This window comes from Trachurus japonicus, chromosome 18 (genome assembly GCF_045865225.1).
Source record: "Trachurus japonicus isolate A0001 chromosome 18, Traja_1.0".
Classification (NCBI taxonomy): domain Eukaryota; kingdom Metazoa; phylum Chordata; class Actinopteri; order Carangiformes; family Carangidae; genus Trachurus; species Trachurus japonicus.
Window position 1 is genome coordinate 3,576,418 of NC_140924.1, and position 12,427 is coordinate 3,588,844.

Consider the following 12,427-nt stretch of genomic DNA (forward strand, 5'->3'; position numbering starts at 1 on the left):
TTCCTCTAATAGAGGCCGAGGCCTTTATTTACTTTAGCTGCCCAGGGGAACCGGCCTGTATTGGAGACCGGCTTATATTTGAGAGAGGCTATTATTTCTTCCTCTGTTTCATGCTGGTGCTCAAATTTGACAGTTACCGTGCTCAGTTTTCATTCTGCCTACAATTAATTATATTTTTTTTACACATTACTGTAGCAGGTACCGCAACAGCAGCGATCAGCTGGACAGGATTAGGCTAATAAACGCTGGAGCACAAGTGACCAGTTTTGTCACAGATCGGGTAGCGTCGCAAATCGGGTAGTGACACGCCATGCTGCTAAAGCTCTCTTCGGTCGAGTTGTCAGTGACTGTTTCCTTGAAGCGTGGGTTCATGTGGCACTTCAGATCTAGCTACTGCCATCTGCTGGCACTTGTGGGTTACTGCATCCGTGTTTGGCCGCCTGAGACCAGTGCATCCACAGTGACTGAAATTCAGGTTTTTTCTGTTTGTTTGTTTTTTTCCCATTGACCCGGCCTGTATTTGGGGCCGGCCTTTATTTGTTCGTGTAAACCACGCCCCCGGCCATTATAACAGACCCGGCTATTAAATAGATACCGGCTACTATTAGAGGAAATACGGTAATGAAGATCCTAGTTGTTCAAAAGGTGTAATCTGGATCAAAGTTATCTAGATTCATAAATCCCCTTTTTTTAAACAGAAGCATGCTGTAATTCAAAGTGTTATTATCCGAACATGCAATGTAAGTATTGTTTTCTGAGTTGTTTTTTTGTTTTTCAATGTCCTTTAAACGGCCAGACCTTATTTGACCCACAACAAACAATTAAAAAACAAACAAATATACAGTACATAAATCATATACATTGTGAATATTTTTCCATGTGTTTAATATTCAAACTTACTTTCGAAAAATTAAAAATTCAAATTTCACTTTTTAATTTTTGGAATAATCAAAAGTTTACTTTATTTACTTTATCACTATAATGGTTTAAACATCAGGCGCAAAATATATACTACTACATTATAAATGTTGTCTGAAGTGAATTTAAATAACATTTTGTTCCTCAAATCCTCCCTCAATCTTCCGACTTCTGGGATCAGAATAATCCAGATTATATGGACCGATCCTACTAAAAAGTTTTGAAGAACACAAACTGAGGGTTTGATCCATCTTAAAACCAAGACTGGATTATGTGATCCAATCTGACCTCAGAATCAGTTTTTAGTTCAGAACAACCCAATTTCATGATTTGATCCAATCCATGATCAGACACTGTTACAGACCTCAAGTAAACAATGTTGGCTCGAGAGGCTTGTGTCAACCAGCAGGTGGCAGCACAGAGCTTCGGTCTGTCCAGCAGATCACCATAGTTTCAACTTTGAAGTCAGCTGTTGTTCAAAGAAAATCTGATTGGATTTTGGATAATAGATTGGATCAAATTTTGAAAATGGGTTGATCAAAACTAAAAACCCATTCAGAACAAGGTGCAGGAGGTCGATATGCCATAAATTCAGAGGCAGCATTGTGCAGTTACCAGCTGCAACGTCTTATTTTAAGATTATTTGACAGTCAAATCTCTTAGACGGGCACATCTTTATCACCCCCTGTTTCTTCAGATGTAAAATGTGTTATTTCTATTTTATCTAAAATAAATGAGTTGATAATGATGCACTTCAGTCTTACCCTGTTGTTTACATTCTTTTAACTGGACTCTCTGTTGTGTTGTCAGTCAACCAGGCGGTGGCAGCACTGGAGCTTCAGTCTGTACAGCAGCTCACCATGGTTTCTACTTTGAACTCAGAGGATAAACACTGAGAGACAAAGAGCTTAACAATATTCACAAAGCTTTTCCAAGGTAACTGTTTAGCCAAGTGAATCTAAAAGTGACTTGAACGCTGTGGCCAGACAATCATCATCGACGTTCACATGAATGTTAAAGTCACCCACTATAATGACTCTGTCTGCATTCATTGCTAAATTTGAGAGAAAGTCAGGGAATTCATCTAAGAACTCAGAATGAGACGCCGGAGGACGATACACAATAGATCTAGGCTTTAGAGAGGCAAGGTTGTGTAATTATCAGCTCCAAAATGTTATTTCAATGGTATTTTTGACTGTCAAATCTCTCAGACGGGTGTATCCTGACATTTGGCTGCACAACACAGGGTGTGTGTGTGTGTGTGTGTGTGTGTGTGTGTGTGTGTGTGTGTGCCTGTGGCTCTGCTGCAGGCTGCAAGGTTATTACACCACACCTAGTAAACATGCAAACAATGAACTGGTCAAACATGTCGTGAATATGATGAAAGGTCTGTTGATTGAGCTGTAAACAAGGTCATGAAGGTGACTGCTTTGGTGCTTTTAATTTGAAGGAATAGAGGTAGAAAGGTGAGTCATTGGTTGTGGATCATTTGTAGTGTGAGGTGATGAAAGAGGACAGTCGTCTGCTCTTTGTGGTTGGCTGGTGTGCTTTCTAAAATGGCGGCTGCTGCTGCTCAGACTGTGGTTTTACTGTGAAACGAGTTTCTCTTTCAGTCTTTAATATTAAGAGTTTTATAGCCTGCTGATTAAAACACGAGGGAACACATCAGAAACTCTATCATCTATCTGTTTCACTTTTATTAATAACCCTTTCCCACCAAAAAGAAGCTGGTGATAGTTCAACTCTTGTTCCTCCAAAGAACTAGTTTGCTTTTCTACAGGCAATGTGCCGAGTCAGTGCCATGCTCCCCATGCAGGTGCTGCTCCTCTCTGTGTAAGCCTCAGGCCTCTATATTAAAACCCTGACCTGCGGGTGCTGAAACCTGGACCGGATGTGGCCCGACTCATTATCAATAATTCTCAGTCCAAACCCAGCCAAAAAAAAAAGAAAGCCTGAGGCTCGATCTGACATGAGTCATTTGTATACAGTATATTTTCTGCCTGAACCAGCACATCCAATCAGATTGGTCGGCCCATCAATAACTCTAAAGGCAAGGCCATTTAGGGATCATCCCTATGTTCCCCACTTTGTATGGGACCGGGGAACATAGAACCCTTTTTTTTAAAAATGGGAACAGGCACATACGATGTATAAACCGACAATACACTGAACAATAAACAAACAGACAGAAGACAAACGACAGAGCAAACTCAACACAACAAAGACATGACCAAAACAGGACAGAAAGAAAAACATGCACAATTTAACCTTTATTTAACCAGGCAAGCAAATTAAGAACAAAATTCTTATTTTCAAGTGCAGCCTGAGGGCAAGAAACTAAAACAAAGAAAAGGGGTCCTATGTTCCCCACTTTTCCCCAAAAGGACCCGGGGAACATGCAATTTTTGGTCCCATACCTGGAAGTGGAGTTGTGAAGGACTTGGCATATTTTTGCCTATTTTTGAGTGAGAAGTTGAGTTGTGACTTTGAGTGAGAAGTGTAATTGTCCCATTGGTTGGGTTTAGGCAATGAAGAAAGGAGTTGGTTAAGTTTAGTAAAACGACCAGGTAGAGGCTAGACAGGCCAGATAGGTAGAGTCCAGATAGGTAGAGGGGTCCTATATTCCCCTGTAGCGGGTCTCACAGGACTTTACACAACATCATACATGTAACAACATCCTCTGAGCTATGACCTTCACATCCACTGAGGAAAAACTCCATGGAGGGAAAAATCTGAGAAACCTCAGGGTGAGAAACAGAGGAGGGATCCCTCACCCAGGACGGACAGACGTGCAATAGATGTTGTTACAGACAAGAAAACTGTTTGTACCACAGAATGCAAAAACATGGAAGTGGTTAAAGGAGCTGATGAAGGCAGCCTCTGGTGGGATGGAAGGCAGGGAGAGCTTACCCAGTTTTGCTCAATTGCTCAACAATAATTCCTGTTGTGTGAATCATCATCATCCCCACAGAGAAATAATAATAATAAAAAAGTTATTAAATCTTCTCAGCAAAACAGTCAACTTTCTAGCTGTCCCAACCCTGTCAGTATTTAATACTGTCTATTTAAAAGCAACATCTAAACATCTTTACACTGCAGATTCCAAATGTGTTTATTGGATCGGTTCAAGTTTGTCTCCATTATAACGTGACAGGGATGTGATTGTGCGTAGTCTATAGATGACTGTGCATCAATCACACCAATAAATAAATAAATTAGTGCATTGAGATAAATTAAAAAAAACGCTGCAGAAAGACAGGAATGTTTCTGTTTTAGAGTATTGTTATAGCTGGCACCTTTTAGTTTGTTAATAAAATAATTTTTCTTATAGCCTACTCACCCCTATGTTTCCCCAGCAGTTCCAGTTTTCTAGTTTCTCTCTCTCCCCCTTTTTTAAGGTTCAATCCTGATTCCTTTGCAGTATTTAAATAAAAATATGCTTTATTTGACCTACCTCATCAGTCTCGACCCTGTGCTCTTGTACATGTCTTGTATCATATTGCTTTATTTTGGTTTTCATATCCTGGGGTGCCCAGGTTGCAACTGGCCCCTCATTTACATTATTCCCTTTATACTCCATTTTCTCGGTTATTGTGTTTAATCTTAGAACAAAACCCAGCCCCAGTCTTTGCCACACTCAGTTGTCTAAACTCATTCAATGGATCAAACCACCTCCTTTGGACAAAACCATAAACTATCTTCACCTCATTCTCTCATATCTCAGTCGGTGCTTTTGCAAACTTAAACTCTGAACACATTCTCATGCAATAAATCCCAGTTTTCACTGTGACAAACTTGTACTTGTTTTAATTTGTTAAGTAAACCAGTTTAGTTTTGTGTCAGCCCTGAGGTGGAACAGGAGATGAGATGGTGCCAAGCCACACAAAGAATGAGGGGCGGGTGTAAAGAGCCCTGAGGCTCTCTGAGGGCAGATGGCAGATTGCCAAAACTAACTTTATGGTCTGCCAGAAGATAACATGCCACACTGCATCACTCAATGAGTCATGAGTGTCCAGCTTACTGTAATCATGTACTTTACTACAATAGTAACATTATAACTGTGATGGAGAAACAAGAGGGAAGAAGACTTGTCATATGATATATAATATAAAACCCTGATGTTTACTCAAACACTGTTCACTTGACAGAAATGTTGCACCAACACTGACTTGTTTACATTCAAAACAGGGAAGGGACAGGATACATCAGCAGCTCTTTGACTTTGACACACAATAAATAATTCAAATAAGGGAACAAAAGGGCAACAAGGTTTAGATGTCCCACTGACAACAGGACATAAAAGACATAGGACTGCTGAACACACTGATATACAGGACTAACTGCATACTGACAACTGCTGAATACACTGATATCATAGCCTAGTTTATATACTGGAAATGACTCCTAAACTGAACAATAGTCTCAGGTCAACCTCAGCTTTCACTGATAAGGAGGTGTGTGAAGCATTAATTTTAACCATGAGTCACTTCTTCACAATCACTCAGAGCTGAATCCCATGAACCATCACTTTGCAAGCATATATGAACTGTAGCCTACATAGTGTTACCATTTCTACAAGACACAGAAATGGAAGGTCAGCGTCGTGGAAGAGGGGTGAGGATGGAAGGAGGAAGGGGAAGGGGAAAACCTGGGGAGGACGAAGAAGAGGCCAGATAAACAGGCAGATTCCTAATGAATGTTGTCAGTCACGGCCTCACAATGGCTGAGGCTGGTCGAAATGTTGAGAGAACCACTAAATTCAATCTCTAACACATTGTAGGGAGAACAGGTTTGTACAGTATTGGACAATAATTCAACACCAAACTATCGTCGTGTCAGGCATTAAGCTTACAGTGGGACAAGAACTTTTTACACCTTACATTTAGACTTACATCTTTAATACAGTACAGACTTACAGTATGGTACTGTACTACAGCATTTTACAAGTGGGAAGCACTTTTACAGTGTTATACACTACAGTAATATGGGTTAATGCAGTATATCTCATGTTTAGTGTACATTACTGTAATTTTACTCTGCACTACATAGAAAGACAACAGAGGGTGGATACGCCACTCGCTGCATTGCAAGGGATGATAATCACTGTGATGTAGATGGAAATATGTGGCCAGACAGACAGGAACATCTGGATGTGCAGGAATGAGTAGGTTCAGTTACTATATACTGCAATATTTCTATATAATATTTCTATTTATCACAGCCGTATAGTGCCAAACGACATCAAACAGGATCTTGATCTCAACACTGCATCTCTAAAAACTTAAAAACACCTTTGGGCCCGGGACACTTGAAGGGGGGAGGACAACTAAAAGGAGTCATGTCTTCCTCTCTGGTCATGGTCTGTATATTTGTGTCCTGAAATTCATTATGTTGGTAGATCTGATTTGAAGTACTGACCTAGAGCCGAAATATGACTCGTGGAATTTTCCACGGGACTTCACAAACAAACACAAACACAAGCTCTTTGTTTGAACAGCTTCCTCATTCAGACTAAAACCAGAGGGGAGGGGCAGAGAGCTGTGCACTAGAATGTTTGTTAATGCTCCAATTTCATGTTGGCTCTTATCTAACAGTTGTTAGAGTTAGAGTCAAGTAAGTTACTGCACTTAACATACTTTACAGTGTAAAGCACTGCCACTATAGCACGTTATTCTACCTCTTTGTCTCTGTGTTTTGTAATGTATGTCATGTTTTTGTTTTGTTGACTGTTTGCTCTGTCCTGTCTGTTTTACTTCATCTGTCAATATTGTGTCTGATTCTATGTCTGTCTTGTTATACTGTACCTGTGTCGTGTCTCATTGTAAGGAAATCCTTTCTATGTAAACTGCCAGAGGACTGGGTGAAAATTAACTTCCTGCTAACTCCGGTACATTTACGTTGGGCTTTGTCCTTTCTGTTTCCCTTAAAGAGTTGTTATTAAAGGAGCATTATCGCAAATCCAAATTCTTAATTCGGCCACTAGATGGAGCCAGGCGGAGCTCAGATATAAACAAGTGGGCAGCTGTCAGAGAGAGAGAGCAGCCTCGTTTAGTCCTCCCCTTCTCCCCCTCCCCCCGTCCTTTATAAACATCACATTGTTAGATACTAACTTTTACCAGCACATCACACAGTGGTAATAGAGTTTAATTTAAACTCTAACCCAACAACATAGAAAGTTACTGAATGTTATTTTATTTTATCTCTTTTGAATCTTTCTGTTTTTTTCTGTGAATATTTTGTATTTCATTATCTAACAGTAGTTTTACTGACTTCCTGTTTCCTCTTACAGACGTCCCTCTATAGTTCAGATGAGAGAAAAGCTTCAGCCACAACCACTGTAACATAAAAAGGTTTTTGCTACTTGATTACATTTTGATGGTCTCTGTTGTTAAACTGACAAACTGTCCTGTCTCAAAGTGTCTCAGTCCAGATTGAACTCAGCTCCACAACAAACTGATGATTGATCCAGAGGAGAAACACTGAGGAGGAAACCTGACACTCTGATTGGCTGTTACTCAGAGGTCACAGGCCACAGGTGAGAGTTATATTTATGTATCTTTTAAATAGACACAAATTGTCGATAACCAGCAGCCCTAGTATCACTGCTCTGAGAGAATTGCCTTTAGTCTGGCTCATCACCTGGGAACGGTTGCCATGGGAGACCTTCACCAGGAGTTGATCACTCCAGACAACACAGCTCCCAGGATCCTCTGAGCTCTCAAACCCCTCCACCACGATAAGGTAGCAATTCCAGAAGGGGATCTCACCTGTACCTGTGACCTCAGTGTTACAGCCAATCAGAGTGTCTGGTTTCCTCCTCAATGTTTCTGCTCTGGAGTCTCTCAGTTTGTTCTGGAGCTGAACTTTAGATCTGGACTGAGACACTTTGAGACAGGACAGTTTGTCAGGAGACACTGGTCTGTCTACGGCAGAGACAGAGACGTGGAGGAGACGCTCAGATGATGGAGGAGTTAGAGACAAGAACCTCATCCTCCATTTTACTGTTGGCTGTTGAAGCTGACACTGACTGTTCAGCAGCCATGTATGGACCCTGACCTTTTCTATTGAACACATGAAAAATAACACCAACAGCAGCAACAACAACAAAGGGAGCTGGAAGAACTGCCAGTCCAACGTGTCCTCTGCTTTCTCCTCCCTCCTTGCCTCCTCTGTCCTTGTCTCCTCTCTCCTCTGACTGATGAACCTTCAGGTGGACGATGCTGATGGGTTTAGTGTCAAATATGGATCTTCTCCTGTGGTTTGTTTCTCTCATGAAGACTCGACACTTGTATGTTCCCGAGTCGTCTCTGGTCACGTTCTTCAGGATGATGGACACGTCTCCGTCCTTCATCTCTCTGTCCATCAGCTCCACCCGGTCTTTAAAAGATGAACGGTGGTGATGTGGATCAGGTTTCCCATCCCATTACCTCAACACATATTTTTGTTCTAGGTCAGGTCTGGTCCACAGTACAGCTGTGACGTCATGTTGCTGGGAGCTCGGCATGGCAGAGAGACAGACTGTCCAGGTTTAACTGTTAGGGTTAATGGGACTGAAACAGACAAACACACAGAGCAGAGAGGTCAAAGGTCAGTGTAGTATGTTGTGAGTCACCTACACACCTACACACACACACACACACACACACACACACACACACATACACACAGCAAAATTCTAAGGTGTCCCTGAGATTGACAACTTACAAAGGGGACATATTAAGGAAACATCACTTTCTGAAGGCTTTCTGAATCACTTTCTGCCCCCTTAAATATGAGCAGTAAACATGCAAACAATGAACTGGTCAAACATGTTGTGAATATGATGAAAGTTCTGTTGATTGAGCTGTAACCAAGGTCATGAAGGTGACAGCTTTTACAGTAATTTGAAGGAATAGAGGTAGAAAGTTGTTACAGACAATAAAACTGTTTATACCACAGAATGCAAAAAAAATGGAAATGGTTAAAGGAGCTGATGAAGGCAGCTTCTGGTGGGAGGGAAGGCAGGGAGAGCTTACCCAGTTTTTCTCAATTGCTAAAACAATAATTCCTGTTGTGTGAATCATCATCATCCCCACAGAGAAATAGTAATAAAAAGGTTATTAAATCTTCTCAGCAAAACAGTCAGCTTTCTAGCTGTCCCAACCCTGTCAGTATTTAACCCTTACATACTGTTTAAATTTGATACCTTCACAGTATGGTTCGGGTCAATTTTGACCCGGACCAAGAATTCCCTCATAGTAAGTGTCTATATTGAATTTTAAACTACAGATCTATTTAGAATGTTTAAATAGCCTATGACACATAAATTAATGTATGATTAAGTGTTAAAAAAAAATTCAGAGAGCAGGGAGAGTGCATTTTTTAAGTTTTACAACGCTCGTTTTTGGAGAAAAACTTCTGCTATTACACAGTATTACATCCTGTTCTACATAAGACATAAACACATAAAAGCCACAATGATTTAAATATATTTCATTGAATTTTAAAATGGCATGAACATTGTGGAACTGTTGGAGTTCATAATATGACCATGTTTAACCATTGCAACCATTACGTGCTATATGTTATAAGCTAAATGCTATATCATAAGAAATCATAATTATCTATATTAATTCAACATTTACCACTTAGAACACGAAAACATTAAATAATAAAATGTTTATTATAAAAAAATGCACTCTCCCTGCTTTATATATAATATGGTTTTCTTTGGCATTGTCTTCCTGCTCTGACACATCCTCCACCAGATCACTATCAACCTCCTCCTTTTGGAAGATCAGATAAAGGGCCTGTTGTACCAAGTCTTGCTGCCATGATGTCAGTCACTGAAATGGCAGCTCAGGAACCTCTATGTCATGACCCCCCACCACCATCCCAACGCAAATTGATTCAAATTTGTTACTTTATAGATTATTTTATTACATTGCAGGTCCAGGTGCTTGCAGGTGCAGATCTCGTGTCTGTGTCAAGGCACCCCTTGACCTCAGATGACCTCTGTTCCATTTGTGAACCATACTGTATGATCACTACTATGCTGTTTTACTATTTCACTGTTTCGAGATTCCCCCATGCCCCCTCAAAGACCAGCAGGTGTCTGTCTCTGTGGGAACCTGGGCAAATGTGGTGGGAACACAGGCAGTTCTCGTGACAGTGTCGAAGTCCCCCTTGAACTCTGTTTCTGTCACCACTGTCCCATAAATTATACACACAAACATGGCCTGTACAGTTCCACAGTTTCAAGATTCCCTAAAACCACAATTTTCCTTGATTTGACCCACACTGGTGGATCTAAAATCCATCTAAACAGATACGGGTCAAATTTGACCCGAAACAGCCTCAGTGTTTAAAAATTTGTAGCACCTGTTCAAAAGTATACAATTTAAAAATATTTTCATTTTTGTGTATTTTGGGTCACTTTAGGAAAAGTCATAAAATTTCAGCCTAAAAGAATGATGTTTAGGGTATTTTTTCTGCTGTCAAATGTCAAAACGGGTCAAATTTGACCCGAACAGTATGTAAGGGTTAATACTAGTCTATTTAAAAGCAACATCTAAACATAAGGAGGGGTGCTCTTGCGCTTCAGCCGGTAAATTGGTGCTCTCAGACAGGACCGGTAATAGAAAGGTGCAATTGGGTCACTTCCTCAAGGACACACCTATAGATAAATAAATTAGTGCATTGAGTCTCTTCATACTACATTGATTATTGATAGCCTATGAAAAAAAATAGAGAGAGAAATGTGCTTTTGGGTTCAGATAAAATGAGGGTGCAGAAAGACAGGAATGTTTCTGTTAGAGTTGTAGTAGCGGTTTAGCTAGCTCCTATTCACATTAGACATTAAGAAGAAAATCTACTGATTCATTCTGTTAGAGCTAAAATATTAGGAAACTAGAGCGACAGGTTGAATATGACTGGAATTGTCCTCTAAGATTAAAAGGAAAAAAACACCCCCCCCATAAAGGTCATGATTAAGATATATAGTGTAAACCCACTACAGTTTGATGCCCTATGATGTCACCAGTCACTCCTCACCATGACTACAGTCACAGCTTTGTTGTTGTTAGACATTTTATTGAGGAAACTTGAATGTTGAAATGAACAGAGAAACAAACAGTAGTAATGATCAAGACAGGTTTATTATCTACAACATGTCACTCAACTGTAGTTCACAGTAAGAAAAAGACTTGATGCATTGTGTTCATATTGATTGTAAATTTGTTGTCATTGAACTCAGGGGATAAACACTGAGCCTAATATTCACAAAGCTGTTCCCAGGTAACAGTTTAACCACAGTAAACAAGCACTTAGAGCCTTTTTAATAATCTACATTATAGTGATGACAGATCATGTTCAGGGACAAAGAGAAAGAGAACTGGCTGTTGAAAGACTGTGTGTGTTGTGTGTTGATTCATGTGTTCATGTTTGTGTTGTGAGGATCAGTGCATGGTGGATTAGAGGCCAGTGTGAAGGTTTAATCATTTTCAATCAATTAATGTGAAGGAGTAGAGGTAGAAAGAGGAGTCATTGGTTGTGGATTGTTTTATAGTTTGAGGTAATGAAAGAGGAACTTGATACGAGAGGACAGATGCTCAGTCTGCTCTTTGTGGTTGGCTGGTGTGCTCTGAAAATGGCAGCTGCTGCTGTGATTTAACTGTGAAATGAGTAGGACGCTCCCTTCTCTTACATTCTTTACTCATAAGAGTTTTATACCCTGCTGCATTAGGCTGTAAAACACTAGAGAAAATCCCAGAAACTCTTATCATTGACAAAGAATGAGGGGGAGGGTAAAGAGCACCAGGCTGTCTGAGGACATGTGGCAGATAGCCAAAACTGACTTTATGGTCTGCCAGAGTGTAAAATGCCACGCTGCATCGTTTAAATTCAAATCTGAAGGGATCGGTTACAGGCATGAACACGTCTGCTCAACATCGGCCTCACAGAGACTTAACTCATGAGTGTCCAGGTTGCAGTTCTGTCTGTATTTTGACTGTTATGTAGATGGGAAAACTTTTTTGTCCCACTTGAGTTGAAATACTTAGCAACTTCCTTCAGTTGAAACGGGAATGATACGTTTTCTGTTGTTGCTAAATGTTGAATTACAGGAAGTGAACATTCAACACAGTCTGATGGTCTCATCAGTTCATTATAGCAGAAGTAGTTTAATGTTACAGTCTCTTTCTAGATCTGTTCAAAGCTTCAGAACAGTGAACTTTTCTGAAATGTCTGTCTTCCTCTCTGATACAGTCATAGTCTGTATTTGTTTCATTATGTTGTTAGATCTAACTTGAAGTGGTGACCTAGAGGGGAAGTATACCTCATGGTATCTCCATGTGACTCATCCAGACACACTGATCATGTTGTCCATCCGCCTCCACCACATTCTAATCATATTTCTATTATAGACTGTAGTTTCACTTCTGAATTATTACTCTTCTACAGCGACAGACACTCAGGCCAATAGCCCATCAGCCCTCTGTTTCTTTCTATAACATGAAGTTAACAAGGCCAA

At 40.3% G+C, this 12,427-nt stretch overlaps 1 protein-coding gene across 1 annotated transcript in view; it reads left to right on the forward strand.

Annotated features, from left to right (window-relative positions):
* LOC146968354 (butyrophilin-like protein 2) overlaps positions 1-12,427 on the forward strand; it is a 116,342-nt gene that overhangs the window by 2,325 nt on the left and 101,590 nt on the right. The window lies entirely within an intron of this gene.